Source organism: Scyliorhinus canicula, chromosome 1 (assembly GCF_902713615.1).
Source record: "Scyliorhinus canicula chromosome 1, sScyCan1.1, whole genome shotgun sequence".
NCBI lineage: Eukaryota > Metazoa > Chordata > Chondrichthyes > Carcharhiniformes > Scyliorhinidae > Scyliorhinus > Scyliorhinus canicula.
The window spans coordinates 72079745-72094377 of NC_052146.1; the positions used below are offsets into that span (position 1 = coordinate 72079745).

Consider the following 14633-nt stretch of genomic DNA (forward strand, 5'->3'; position numbering starts at 1 on the left):
CTCTGCAAACAAGTCATACAAACCACAGAAAGGTAACAGCACAAAAAGAGGCATTCAGTTCATCGGGTTTACGCCAGTCAAATTCCAAAAACCAAAGGTTTTCCTAATATCTCCTCTAATCAATCTTGCAATAAAATTAATTCTGTGCCCCCTGGTAATTAAACTCTCCATTGGGAAAAAAATGTTCAAGATTTTCCCACAAAAGGAAACATCTTCACACCCACCTCGCCAAGTTCCCTTAGGATCTTATGTTTCAACCAAGCTGCCTCTTATTTTTCTAAACTCCAGCAGATACAAGCCCAGCCTATCTAACCTTTCCCCATCAGACAATCCATCCATTCCAGGTGTTAGACCAGTAAACCTTTTCTGAACTGCTTCCAATGCATTTACATCCCTTCCTTAAATAAGGAGACCAGTACTGTACAAAAGTACTCAGGTGCGGTCTCATAATACGCTATACAACTGAAGCATAACAGCCTTACTTCTGTATGCAATTCCCCTCGCAATAAACAACAATTCTATTAGCTTTCATTATCTGTTGTACCTGTATACTACCCTTTGCAAACATGCACTAGAACACCAAGGTCCTTCTGCATCTAAGAAGCTATGCGATCTCTCATCATTTAGAAAATTTTTATTCTTCTTGCCAAAATGGACAATTTCACGTTTTGCCAGATCTTTGCCTATCTATATCCTTTTGTAGTTTCCTTATGTCCTTTTCACATCTTACTTTCCTACCCATGTAACCAGCAAAGTTAACAACCATACCAGCCTCTTCATCCAAGTCATTTCTAGAAAGGTAGGTCGAGGTCCCAGCATAGATTTATGTGGCGCACCACTTGTTACATCTCACCAATCAGAATAGGACTCATTAACACCTACTGTATCCTGTTAACTAGCCAATCTTCAACCCATGGCAGTGTTACCCACTATGAGCCTTTATTTTTCAAACTTTTGGGGCATCTTATCAAATACCTTCTGAAAATACAAACACAGTACATCCACTAGTTCTGCCTCACAGCACATGTTATTTCTTCAAAAGAATTCTAATAAATTGGTTGAAGATGGATATTACTTTCATTATATAGAAAATAGAAGAAGAAAGCCATTCGGCCCTTTGAGCCTGCTCTGCCATTCATTATGGTCATGGCTGATCATCAAGTTCAATATCCTGTTCCCACCTGCCCCCCATAATAGTTATATCCAATTCATTCTTGAAGTTACACAACATTATGATCCTCAATTACTTTCTGTAGCAGTAAATTCCATAGATTCACCAATCTGGGTGAAGAAATTTCTCCTCACCTTATCCTCAGCCCCTTATCCTCAAACTTTAACCCCTAGTTCTGGACTCCGCCACTAATCGGGAACATTCTTTCCATGTTGACTCTGCCCAATTCCTTTGAATTTTTCTAAGTACCCCGTTATAACATCTTTAAAAATAGCTCCCGTGACAGTTACGCTAACTGGCCTGTAGTTCCTGATCGTCTCTCACCCTTTTTTAATAAAGGGAGTTACATTCGCTATGTTCCAATCGAACATAGAATGGCTAACCACTGCACCACCATGCCGCCCGAGAAAATTAAAACCAATGCATCAACTACCTACGTGGCCACTTACGTTAAGAGCATAGGATGAAGTCCATCAGCACCTGGAGACTTGCCAGCCCGCAATTTCCAACAATTTGCTCAGTACCACTTCCCTGGTGATTGTAAGTTTCCAAGTTCCTCCCTCCATTTCCTGATTTTACAGCTATTTCCAGGATGTTACTTGTATGCTCCATAAATGAAGACCAATGCAAAATATCCGTTCAATTCGCCAGCCCTTTCCTTTCCATGATGAATTCCCCAGACTCACTTGCAGCAGAGCCACTCACTTTAATTCTCTGAGATATCTGTAGCAACTCTATCTGCCTTTATATTTCTAGCAAACGTTCTCTCCATTTTTCCTTCTTTATCAATCTTTTAGACATTCTTTGCTTTTTTGTTGAATAATTCTGTCCAATCTTCTGACCTGCCATCCATCTCTGCGCAATTATATAAATGTATTTTTTCTGTCTGATTTTATCAAAAGCTCAGCAACAGCTTTGTTCTGTTGACCCATCACACCTGGATTTGCTATCAAAATCAGTTCCCAGTTAAGCAACACTTCAATTTGATCATTTCCATCCTAGTTTTCAAATCCCTCCATGACCTTGCGTCCTCAGCACCCCCCCCCCCCCCCCCCCATCTCCAATTCTCTCGAGCCCTACAGTCCTCTCTATACTCATCTCCACTTTTAAATATCATTCCACATCACAACATTGGCTTCAGCAGGCATGTCCCGAAGACTCGATCCCTTCAAGCACCTTGGGAGTTTTTATTACAAGAAAGTCATATAAAATAATTATTTTGGATGTTAAACTGACAGGTCTGTAGTTACCCAATTTCTCTCTGCCTCTCAAAGAGTGGAGTAATTTTTGAACCCCAAAGTCATAAATTCTAAATGTTGAGCAATTTAGGAAAATGACTTATGTATTTTAAAAACTAATGTTGCTGGTCTTTCTAGACCCATTCAGCTAGAAACAATGGAGTCATTATTATTTTTAAAACAATATACAGTTTAAGGTAGGGCAAAATTGGTTCATCCACAATTACTTTTTATTTTTTTTTCCTGCTGGATGTTAATTGGATTACATAAATGTTCTGGCCCATTTGTTCGGCAACGATTTTAGGTTTTTAACAATGCCAAATAAACCCTGTTTGTAAGTTGGGGGGGGGGGGGGGGGGTAGAAGAACACAACTTAAAAAACAAGGGATAAGCAATACCATGCTTGTTTTGCTGATGTAACAATATTTGCGGCTATTATTGTTGTTTAACCTTCATTTAAACGGGTCAGTTAGAATCTGACATGTTCCCAGAAACACTGGAATTAATAGGTCACCGCAAAAATTTATTCCCCATCTCTCAAAAAAATGGAAACCAAAAATCTTTACAAGAAACACTGAAGTTCCACTTGTACCCAGAGTTAAATGTCAGCAATATCCATCCAACTTAGCTTTCTCGAGTTCCAACTGGCATAGGCAGAGAAAATTAATGTTCCATGGGGTCTACAATATCATACAAGTCAAACCGAGGTGGGAGACTAGTTAGCAGGAGGCTGGGAAAAGTCTTCCCCGAAGAGCCCCAGGCCTCCTAATCCAAAGGCAGCGTGCATATGTGGTTTGCAAACAAAGGGATCGTCGATAAACTTGAAATGCCAAGGACACTCTCCGCAGTGAAATAAACGACCACTTGAGTGAATATAATTGCAGCAACAACGTCCACTGTGCAAAACGAGACCCAGATGGCATCGATGACGACTGCTGTCACAAGCAGGGTTTGGGTCCCTTGGTACATTCCCAATCAAGACGCAGCTTCTCGGCGTTGAACAAACAAATGTACGTCTTGCCCCCACACATCCAAAGTAAATCGTTCGCATAAGATGGCCAAAAAATATATCATCACAAACTGGATGCAGATTGCAGACACAAATGACCAGCTGACTGGCACCGACAACACGCAGCTTCCTCCAAATTTGTACTGTCCAACCAGGAAGCCAATGACGTCAGGCTGCAGAGTGATGGACAGCCAACGAGCCCTGAGATTCGGTCTCTCGGAAGCAGCAGTAAAGCGCCGGCCGAGAGTTCTGCAGCAGTAGAGCTGCGCACCTACCCATCGCCAGCACTGGGAATGAGTGCGTGCAGGCCGGCCCCGATCTGCCAGCAGCCCGCTTTAACCGCGGGGCCCAGGGAGGCGGCCCGGCCGCCAGCCAATCAGCACACAGCAACGCTAACCTCCGACGTCATCTGAAAGGTGGCGGCCAATCAGCACGCAAGACGCGCCGTCACTCATCGCTGTCACCCTGGTCCTGGGGGGGCTGGACATCACTTCCGGGGGGGCATTGCATACAGAGCTCAATAAAGCACAGCCTGCACAAGTCAACTCTATTCAATATATTCGACACCACTACCCAGACTACACCCTCTGCAACTATAGACAACCATTTCATTCTTGCACATACAGCAATGTGCACCTTTGATATACATGAAATGAAAATCGTTTATTGTCTACATGACCGATGTAGTCGCAGAAACAGAAAATGCTGGACAATCTCAGCAGGTCTGTCAACATCGACGATGAGACGGGAACTAATGTTTCGAGTCTGGATGACCAATGTAATTAATTATATCGTCCTGCTACATTTCATCTTCAATAAACCGCCTTGCGCATGTATGAATTCCAACCCATTATACGCACCCAGCCAGCTGGATATTTTTGTTTTTGCATAGCATATGCGCCTAAACTAATGTACCCATCGCATGCACACTCCATATGTATTCCCAACATGCCAACAAATCCACAAATACCTCCCTGCCTGGACTCTCGCCAGCTCACCCAGACAGGCCCACTTCTGCCCGTGGAGGCAAGTCTGGCCAAAGCTGTCCACGTGTGTAGGTTTGCAATTTTAAAAACAATCTGTCTGAACAATGGCCAAAATAAAATGGCACTTCGTTCAATCTTCACCGCAAACTGCCCCCACCCACCCCGGACAACCTCAAAACACGACCTCATGCTTCCAGGCAGCTAATAAAGCGATTGATTTGCTGTAAAAGTTTAATCAACCTGCTTGTTTACAAACGCCAAGGATTTATTGTGTGGTGGGGATGTGTACGTGCAGCAACAGCGCGAGACATTAGTAACCCGCACCACGGTGGCAAAACACTGGCAACAAAACATTGTCCCACTCTACCGAGGAGATATTGGCTCCATCGATACAAGAGGTCAGGAGCTACCAGCAATTATTCCTCACGTTACAGTCGGGTTGTAGCTCTCTGGAACGCACTGCTAATCGGCAGAACTGTCTCCATTCCAGTGTCCTTACCGTGGGCTCGGTTCCTGCCGGCGGCCCTGACGAATGCCACTTTCCGCTGCCTCAGCTTCGCGGTGTCTCCCTCCTTCCCCGCACAACCCCTGACACCGCCAGTCTCAGCTGGTCTCTGCCCGGCCTTGCCGGCTGTCTGGACAGCGAGGTGAGGTGGCTGGAGCCAGCTTCTCTCCCGTGGTGGTGACGGTGGGCTCCCGGATCGGGGCGCTCACAGTGCTGGGGTCGGCTGTTCGGCCACTCAATCCTCTCCTCCTGCCCGGTTCGGTGCTGCCCCCGGTCCGCTCCCTCCCGCGATGCTTCCCTCAGTTCTGCCCCCGGTCCGGGTGCGCTCCCTCCCCCGGGGCTGCTCCCCGGTCCGGGTGCGCTCCCTCCCCCGGGGCTGCTCCCCGGTCCGGTGTTGCCCGCGGTGCTTCCTCGGTGCTGGTCTGAGTCCGCACCCTCCCCTGGTGCTGTCCCCCGGGTTCGGTCCTGCTCTCGCCCCCGTTGCTGCCTTCGGGTCCGGTCCGCTCCCTCCCCCGATCCTGTTAAGCTCTCGATGTCTGTTACAGTTCTGCCTCTCGCGTCCGGTTTTTTCCGCTGTCCGCTCGGCCAATCGGGAAGGAGCGGCGCCGAATGTTTGTGTTTGAAGCGGGAGCGAGAACACGTGGGGAGGGGGCGCGCGCCGCCCGGGCACGCGCGCGTGCCGTTAGCGGCTTTAATTCATAAAGAGGGGCCGGGGTCGCACGAGTGCCCCCTTCCGATAGCGCAAAGTGCGCCTGCGCGGCTTCAGCGCGGTCCGCGCAAGCGCCGCACATTGGGATGCAAACAATAACAAAGGGCCGCGTGCACACACGTGGCGCCAGGGGCACGTGATGTGTGCAAGGGTCACGAGACCAAAGGAACAATGAACAGTTGCCCAGATTCAAACTTTTGCTCGTTTCTCGCTCCACCGATGCTGTCAGGGCTGCTGACATTGTCCAGTATTTTCTGTTTTTGTTTCAGATTCCAGCATCTGCAGTAATGTACTTTTACCACCTCTGCATGAATAAGAACTGTGTATCTGTGTTGATTCACCTGAGGAAGGAGCAGTGTTCGGAAAGGTAGTGTTTGAAAGAAACATATTGGACTTTAACCTGGTGTTGTAAGACTTCTTACTGTGTATCTGGAGGAATGGCTTATTGTGACTGAAAATAACCTCAAACATTACCATTTAGCTCACTGGGCTAAATCACTGGCTTTTAAAGCAGGCCAGCAGCACGGTTCGATTCCCAAATCAGCCTCCCCGGACAGGTGCCGGAATGTGGCGACTAGGGGCTTTTCACAGTAACTTTGTTGAAGCCTACTCGTGACAATAAGCGATTTTCATTCATTTTTTTCATCTTCCATTTACTTCCATACATGGCATACAAGGTTATAGACCAAGTGCTGGAAAATGGGCTTGATGGCTGGCACACACATGACGAGCCGAAGGGTCGGTTTCTGTGTTGTAAAACCCTCTTACTCTATGGGGTATTCTATTTAGGAGAGTAAAGTACAACTACACAGCCCCTTTCAGGCTGTTTTCACTGTCAGTGAAGTACTTTTGATGGGTGGTCACCGTTGTAATATTGGAAATACAGCAATACTGATGAGACACACCAACTCCATACTCCCAGAATTATAATAATCTTTATTAGTGTCACAAGTAGGCTTACTGCAATGAAGTAACTGTGAAAATCCCCTATTCACACCCCGGCACCTGTTCATGTACACTGAGGGAGAATTCAGAATGCCCAATTCACCTAACAGGCACATCTTTTAGGACTTGTGCGAGGAAACTAGAGTTCCAAGATGAAACCCACGCAGACTGGGTAAAATATGCAGACAGTGACCGAAGCTGGAAATTGAACCCATGCCGCCCGGGCCTTGATCCTTGCAAGGCCTTGCCTTGATCCACTGCAATTCGCATACCGCCACAGCTGGTCCATAGTGGACTCCATATCCCTGGCCCTACACTCATCCCTGGAGCATCTCGACAACAAGGACTCCTACATCAGGCTCCTATTCATTGACCACAGCGCCACCTTTAATCCCATAATCCCAGCCAAGCTCATAGCAAAACTCCAAAACCTTGGACTTGACTCCTCCCTCTGACCCACAGACCACAATCAGTAAGGATAAACAACAACACCTACTCCAAGGTAGTCCTCAATACCAGGGCCCCACAAGGCTCTGTACTTAGCCCCCTACTATACTCCATATACACACACAACTGCGTGGCAAAATTTGGCTCCAACTCCATCTACAAGTTTGCTGATGACACAATCATAGTGGGTTGGATCTCAAACAATAATGAGTCAGAGTACAGGATGGAGACAGAGAACTTAGTGGCATGGTGTAATGACAATGATCTCTCGCTCAACGTCAGCAAAACTAAAGAGCTACTCATTGACTTCAGGAAGCAAAGTATCATGCACACCCCTGTCTGCATCAGTGGTGCCGAGGTGGAGATGGTTGGCAGCTTCAAATTTCTAAGTGTGCACATCACCAACAATCTGTCCTGGTCCATCCACGTTGACACTACGACTAAGAAAGCACAACAGCGCCTATACTTCCTCAGAAAACTAAGGAAATTCAGCATATCCACATTGACTCTTACCAATTTTTACACATGCAACATAGAAAGCATTCTATGGCTGCATCACAGCTTGGTATGGCAACTGCTTGGCCCAAGACCGTCACAAACTGCAGAGAGTCATGGACATACCCAGTCCATCATGCAAACACGCCTTCCATCCATTGACTCTGTCTGCACCTCCCGTTGCCTTGGGAAAACGGGCAGCATTATCAAAGACCCCTTCCACCCGGGTTATTCACTCTTCCAACTTCTTCCATCGGGCAGGAGATACAGAGGTCTAAGTAGAATCGAGGTTGCATTTGAAAAATCTTTAGATTCACGGAGAACATAAAGAGCGTGATCAATCTTGTTTTCAACATGGGGTTACAGGGAGGAGGTTTTGGACAAGAGATATGGGAGGGGATGTGGGAAAGAACAGTGAGTGGTATTGCTGTGAAACTGGCTGCCCACAAGAGTGGCAGAAGCAGGGATGAACAATGATTTTAAAATAAAATTGGATAGGCATTTGTGATGGATAAACTTGCAAGGCTGTGGGGATAGAGTTGGCAAATGGGATTGGATAGATTTTTCGACCGAGAGCTGCCATTGACTCAATGGCTCCAATGGCCTCTTTCTGTGCAATTATAAATAATCATGACTCTGATGTGGTTGCATGAAAGAAACAAAAATGAAAGCTTCATGGAAGCTCTGAAGAAAGAAGGGATTTGCGTTTTTTTTTAATCTAGAATGCCCAATTATATTTTTACAATTAAGGGGCAATTTAGCACATGGCCAATCCACCTACCCTACATATCTTTGGGTTGTAGGGGCGAAACCCACGCAAACAGGGGGACAATGTGAAAACTCTTAGAATCATAGAACTTACAGTGCAGAAGGAGGCCATTTGGCCCATCAGATCTACTCCAATCCTTGGAAAGAGCACCCTACTTAAACCTACACCTCCACCCTATCCCCGTAACCCAATAATCCCACCTAACCTTTTTGGACACTAAGGGAAATTTAGCATTTCCATTCCACCTAACCTGTACATCTTTGGACTGTGGGTGGAAACTGGAGCATCCGGAGGAAATCCATGCAGACACGGGGAGAACATGCAGACTCCATACAGTCAGTGACCCAAGCCGGGAATCGAACCTGGGACCTCGGTGCCCTGAGACAGCAGTGCTAACCACTGCGCCACCGTGCTGCCCGGGATTTGCATTCATATAGCTCTTTTGTCCTCATAATGTGCAATAGTGTTTTATAAGTGATGATTTAATTTGGAACTTTTATCGCAAAGATGTTCTTGGTGGTCAATCTGTTAACAGCTGAATGCCACAGGTAACAACGGGATAATGATCTGCTAGTTCAGTGACAGATGTTGGCCAGGGGAGATCCCTGCCTTTCTTCAAATCTTTTCCAGTGACAAGTACATTGTGCATTCTATAGCACTTTTAACAGAATAAAATATCCCAAGGTACTTGTCAGGAGCGATTATCAAAAAGAGTTTGACACTCAGTCACATAAGGAGATATTAGGAAAATTGTCCAAAAGCTTATTCACAGAGGTGGGTTTTAAAGAGCCTCTAAAAAGGGAAAATGAGGTAGAGCGAAATAAAAATCTGGAACGGGAATTTCGGAGTCTTGACATCTGAAGACATGACCACCGATGGAAGAGTGATTAGAATCAGGAATGCACGAAAGGCCTGAATTGGAGGAGCACAAATACCTCAGTGGGTTGTAGGGCTGGAGGTAACAGGAAGGGGTAAGGACATGGAGTGATTTGAAAACAAGGATAAGAATTTTAAAAATTGAGACATTGATTAAAAGGAGTTAACATAGGCCAAAGAGTATCTGGGTAATCAGTAAACAAACATGGTGCACGTTATGTTACAGTCACCGGGCTTTGGATGACCTTAAGTTTGAGGGTGGAAGATAGGAGGCCAGCTACTTTACTTTTTGTTTTAAATTTAGAGTGCCCAATTATTTTTTCTTCCAATTAAGTGGCAATTTAGCGTGGGCAATTTAGTATGGTCAATCCACCTCGCCTGCACATCTTTTTGGGTTGTGGGGGTGAAACCCACGTGGACACGGACAGTGACCCAGGGCCGGGATTTAAACCCTGGTCCTCAGCGCCGCAGTCCCAGTGCTAATCACTGCGCCACTGTGCTGCACTCCAGATTGCTTTACTAGCCCAACTCCTTCACCCCAAACTTTATCGAGGCCCTTGGAATGTCCCCTCACCCCTCCTCCAAAGGGCAAGGGCCCCTGGCAGCCGGGAACCCTGGCACTGCCAGCTGGCACCCCAGCAATGCCTCTGACACCCTGGCATTGCCACTGGTGACAGTTTGATTGTGCCAGGGTGTCAGGATAATCTTCCACAGTTCTTGATCACCAAAATCTCTAATGGCCTGTTGGACCCCCTGAGGTCCCAGCACGCCTGGTCCAGGTTTGTGGAAACCAGCGCTAAATGGTAGCAAGGTGAGGATTTGCAGGCGAGCGGGTGTTGACTCCCGGGCAGCGGGTGCAAACAACATCCGGGTATTTAAATAAACCTACTGGCTCTCGCTAGGTGGAGTGTGTCGGGTGACTGGCGATCAGCTCAGCATCCGGCACAAAGCCCAATTTGGGGCTCTTGCATGATTCACCTGTTGCGCCTGGATCCACTTTGGGCGGAACGGGGTCACTGAATCGCATGGTGTCAAGATGCAAACAGTCTGGTTCAGCCTTAGGCAGTTAGCAGGGAGAAATCAGTGGTTAAGGAACAGAGTTTGTGGCTGGGGCCAAAATCAATGGCTCAGGCTTCCCAATTTTTGTTGGAGGAAATTCCTGCTCATCCCATGTTGGATAAACACTCTGATAATTCACAGGCAGTTGGAATGGTTTGAAGAGGTGCGGGTGAGGTAGACCTGCATGTCATCGGTGTGCGTGTGGAACGTGAGACTGTATTTTATCCACTTGAATAGGTAAGTAGGGTATCAGTTTAACATCCCCACTGAAGGCTTTGAACTTGCAGCACTCCCTCATCACTAGCTTGAAGTGGCAAGCCAGATTGGCTCTCCCGAGCTTCATTAACTATTACTGGGCTGCCAACATATCGATGGTCAGAAAGTGGGTAGTGGGGGAGGGGTCGGTCGGGGAGCGGATGGAGGCAGCATCCTGCAAAGGTACGAGCCTGGAGGCTTTACTGACAGTACCCCTGCCGTTCTCGCTGGCTCGGTACTCCACAAGTCCTGTGGTGGTGGCAGCCCTAAGGGTTTGGGGGCAATGGAGGCAGCATATGAGACTGGAGGGGGCATCAGTGTGGTCACCGATCTGTGACAATCACCGGTTTGTCGCAGGGGGGGCTGGATGGGGGCTTTAAGGTATGGCAGAGGGTAGAGATTGAGAGGTTTGGGGATCTATTCATCCAGGAGGGATTCCCGACCTTGGAGACATTAGAGGAGGAGTTTGATTTGCCGGGTGGGAACGGGTTTCGGTACCTTCAAGTGCGGGACTTTGTACGGAGACAGGTCCAAAGCTTTCCTCGCCTTCCCCTGAGGGGACTACAGGATAAAGTGCCGTCAAAAATAGGGGTTGGAGGTGGGAAGGTTTCAGAGATATAGGGGCCCCTATCAGAGAGGTGAAGAGGAAGTGGGGAGGAGTTGGGAGGGGAGCTGAAAACTGAACTGTGGGAAAAATACTTGAAAAGGGTAAATGCATCCTCGTCCTGTGCTAGACTTAGCTTGATTCAGTTCAAGGTAGTCCACAGGCCCACACAATGGTAGCCCGGATGAGTAGGTTCTTCGAGGAGGTGGAGGACAGATATGGACGGTGTTGGGGTAGCCTGGCCAAACCATGTTCATATGTTTTGGGCATGTCCAAAACTGAGGGAATTCTGGCAGGGATTTGCAGATATTATGTCAGAAGTCCTGGAAGGTGGGGTAACTCCGAGTCCAGAATTAGCAATATTTGGGGTGTCGGAAGATCCAGGGGCAAAGGAGGGGGGAGGGAGGCCGATATTCTGGCCTTCTCCTCCCTGGTGGCCCGGAGCCAGATCTTGCTGAGACAGAGGGACTCGGAGCCCCCAAATTCAGGAGTGTGGATCAGCGATATGGTAGAGTTTCTCAGTCTGGAGAAAATTAAGTTTGCTTTAAGAGGATCAATACAGGGATTCGCCCAGAGTTGGCAGCCGTTCGTTGATTTCTTTAACATAAACTGAACGTTAGCAGTAAGGGGGGAAAGGGAAAAAGAGGGGGGGTAGGAAAATAGGAGACATGGTAATGTTAAATAAGGACAGGGAATTTTGTATACGGGTAATTGGGGATAGGGCGGGAGAAGTGGGTTACGTGGTTTATTGTGTGTTGTTATTTTAGGGGGCATTTTGTGCATCGACTCACGTGGTTGTTTTAGAAATGTCAACGTGCAAAATTGTGAAAATTATAAATGCTTCAATAAAATATTTTTAAAAAAAGAAGTGGCAGGCCAGATTATTGCTCAAATGGAGTTTGATTCCATATCCTTCTGACACAGAGTTGGGAATGGTACCACTGAATCAATAATGGAGGTGACGAGGGAAGTGTCATTAAAGTAGTAGCTGTAGCAATTCAGTCCTTGCTCACTGTGAGGAATGGAGATTCAATGCAATTTTAAGGAGTATCAACAAAAGAGTAGGTCAAGTTGAAGGATGAGTAGGAAATGCTTCTGTTATGGAGAAAGAACAGATTACTGGGGAACCTCTGAGTTAACAGCAAGAGTTGGCAAATAAGCCATCAACTGTAGTACTGAAGGGCAAGTGAGATATTTCAAGTAAAATTGGTTGAACTTTAAAGATCCTGTTGGAGAATCTGCAGATGTCCCCAAGAGGAGGATCAATAAAACCCCAAGTGTTAGGATTGTACACCCAGAGATGTGCAAATCTATCACGTTTTTCCACTGATCTCCTTGCTTCTGTTACACATCTCTGGCCGAATGATCTTACACAATTTCTAAAACTGTATCAGCATATCATTTACACTTTCCCAGAAGCCGCTTTACACATTAAGAGGAATCTTGGCAGAAAGGTTCCTTGTAGACGGCAAATTCCTGCTTTGAACAAAGCACACGAACAGTGGTAGAGAGAGTCTGCTGGACTCTTGCCAAGAAATTATTTTTAGCACAGTACTGAAAATGAAATAAAATACCTTGCAAAGTTCCCAACTTATAATACCACTTAGGCCATTCTATTAGATCCTAGCCAGTAATGTGTTCCCAGGCTTGAATTATCATTATATATATATCATCCAAACCATCCAATTATTTTCCAGCTTGTAACATAGCCTGGTATCCATTATTCTATATATAAACCATACAAATTACCCAATTAGAATCTAGCATGTAACTCCTCCCAGGTATCCATATTTTACTAGCTGAGCTGAGTCAAAAGATTGTGGGTTATTGATTCAAGTCCCACTCCAGAGACTTGAGCACAAAGATCTGTTCCACTGCAATATGATGGAGTGCTGTGTTGTTGGAGTTGATATTTTTCAGATGTAATGTTAAAATGAGCCCTCTTTTTTTGTTCTCTTAGGTAGATGTGAAAGATCCCATGACAGTATTTTAAAGAAGAGCAGGGTGATGCCTAGTATCTTGGCCACTATTTATCCCTCAACATTTGTGCCACACAAGTGCCAGGCAATGACTATATCCAACCATCGCCCCTCGACATTCAATGGCATTAGCCTGAATCCCTCACTATCAACATCCTGCGGGTTGCCATTGACCACTGGACCAGCCATATAAATACTGTGGCTACAAGAGCAGGTCAGAGGCTAGGAACCCTGCAGTGAGTCACCCACCTCCTGACTCCCCAAAGTTTGTCCATCAGCAACAAGACACAAGTCAGCAGTGCCATGGAGTACTCTCCACTTGCCTGGATGAGTGCAGCTCCAACAACACTCAAGAAGCTCAACACCATCCAGGACAAAGCAGCCCACTTGGTTGGCACCATTCCACAAACATTCACTTCCTCTGCCACGGACCTTCTCAAGGGCAACTAGGGATGTGAAACAAATGCTGGCCTAGCCAGCAAAGCCCACAAAAAAATGAATTTTTAAAAATCGAGCATTACTTTAAAAAACCCACAATGCTATTTGTGGGACCTTGCTGTGTACAAATTGGCTGGAGTGCAGCATTTCCAACATTACAATAGTGACTATACTTTAAAATGTGAGGGTGTTTGGGATGGCCTGAAATTGTGAACGGCACTATCAAAATGTAAGTTTTATTTTTATATATAGGCCATATAATTCGACTCAACCTATAACTCACTCAAAGGTCTCTATTACATGATATATCAAGCATCTGAATTACTCAATAAGACTCCAGCCTGAATCACACTCCCTGCTACATATAATACCCCTGGTGTAAATTACTTTGTGTTTGATTGTCACCTTTCTCTAATTTTGGTCAGGCCACACACTATTCAACCAACCAAATTAAATTTGCTCCTCAATTTCTTCCAATGTCACCCTTAATCTGCTGAGAGATGAACTGGGCCATGACTCATCCACAAATTAACTCTCCCAGTGGAAATGGTAATAGGGAGGTGAGCAAGACTGGCCCAAAGTGACTCACAATCCCCCTGGAATTTAACCATCTCCCGCTCTTCACCTCCCCAACCAAACACCTCTCTCTGCTTTGCAGTAATAGGTTCAAATTATCCCCTTTCCCCACATAGCACAGCAGGCTGGAGCAAAGCATTGGCCACTCACAATAAAAAGTTAATAAACAATATCTGATTAATCTTCGCATGCATCTGCAGTAAAATAATAATGCGATTGCTTAATAGACTGATAAAAGGTGGACAATAGCAACAAGACAGACAATAAATTACTCGAGTTCTAAAAATAATGTTACTACAATTGTACTGATCCAATCACTGGTTAGATTGTTCAGACATAAATCTATTGGCAGCTCTTTAATACTCTACCACCCCCTGTGGGTGAGTGCTGTGAATCACTGGCTGCACTGTGTTACATATGCCTAGATTTGTCTGGCCCATTAGGCACGGAAGAAAATCCTGTCATGGCCGCTAAACAGTGCAAAAGGCCAAAAACAGGATATGCGCCGGCGAGATTGCGGAACGTGATATTCCCAACCCCTCGCCAATGAAGCGATTAGGTTCATGCCCAGG

The 14633-nt window shown here is 46.1% G+C and overlaps 1 protein-coding gene and 1 long non-coding RNA gene across 3 annotated transcripts in view; one reads left to right on the top strand and one right to left on the bottom strand.

Annotated features, from left to right (window-relative positions):
• Positions 1–5628, bottom strand: part of ypel1 (yippee-like 1) — a 69533-nt gene extending 63905 nt beyond the window's left edge. Inside the window, exon 1 of one of the 2 annotated variants that reach the window (XM_038793130.1) lies at positions 4904–5628. The gene's annotated coding sequence lies outside the window, so the exon portion shown is untranslated. Of the gene's footprint in view, positions 1–3001; positions 3747–4903 lie in introns of those variants that run through there. The other variant, XM_038793141.1, reaches the window with a different exon arrangement.
• LOC119963831 lies at positions 4722–13214 on the top strand. Its single transcript, XR_005460184.1, has 3 exons — positions 4722–4802; positions 5888–5985; positions 13029–13214. It is a non-coding gene; the product is annotated as an uncharacterized LOC119963831 (long non-coding RNA).
• The last annotated feature ends 1419 nt before the right edge of the window (positions 13215–14633 follow it).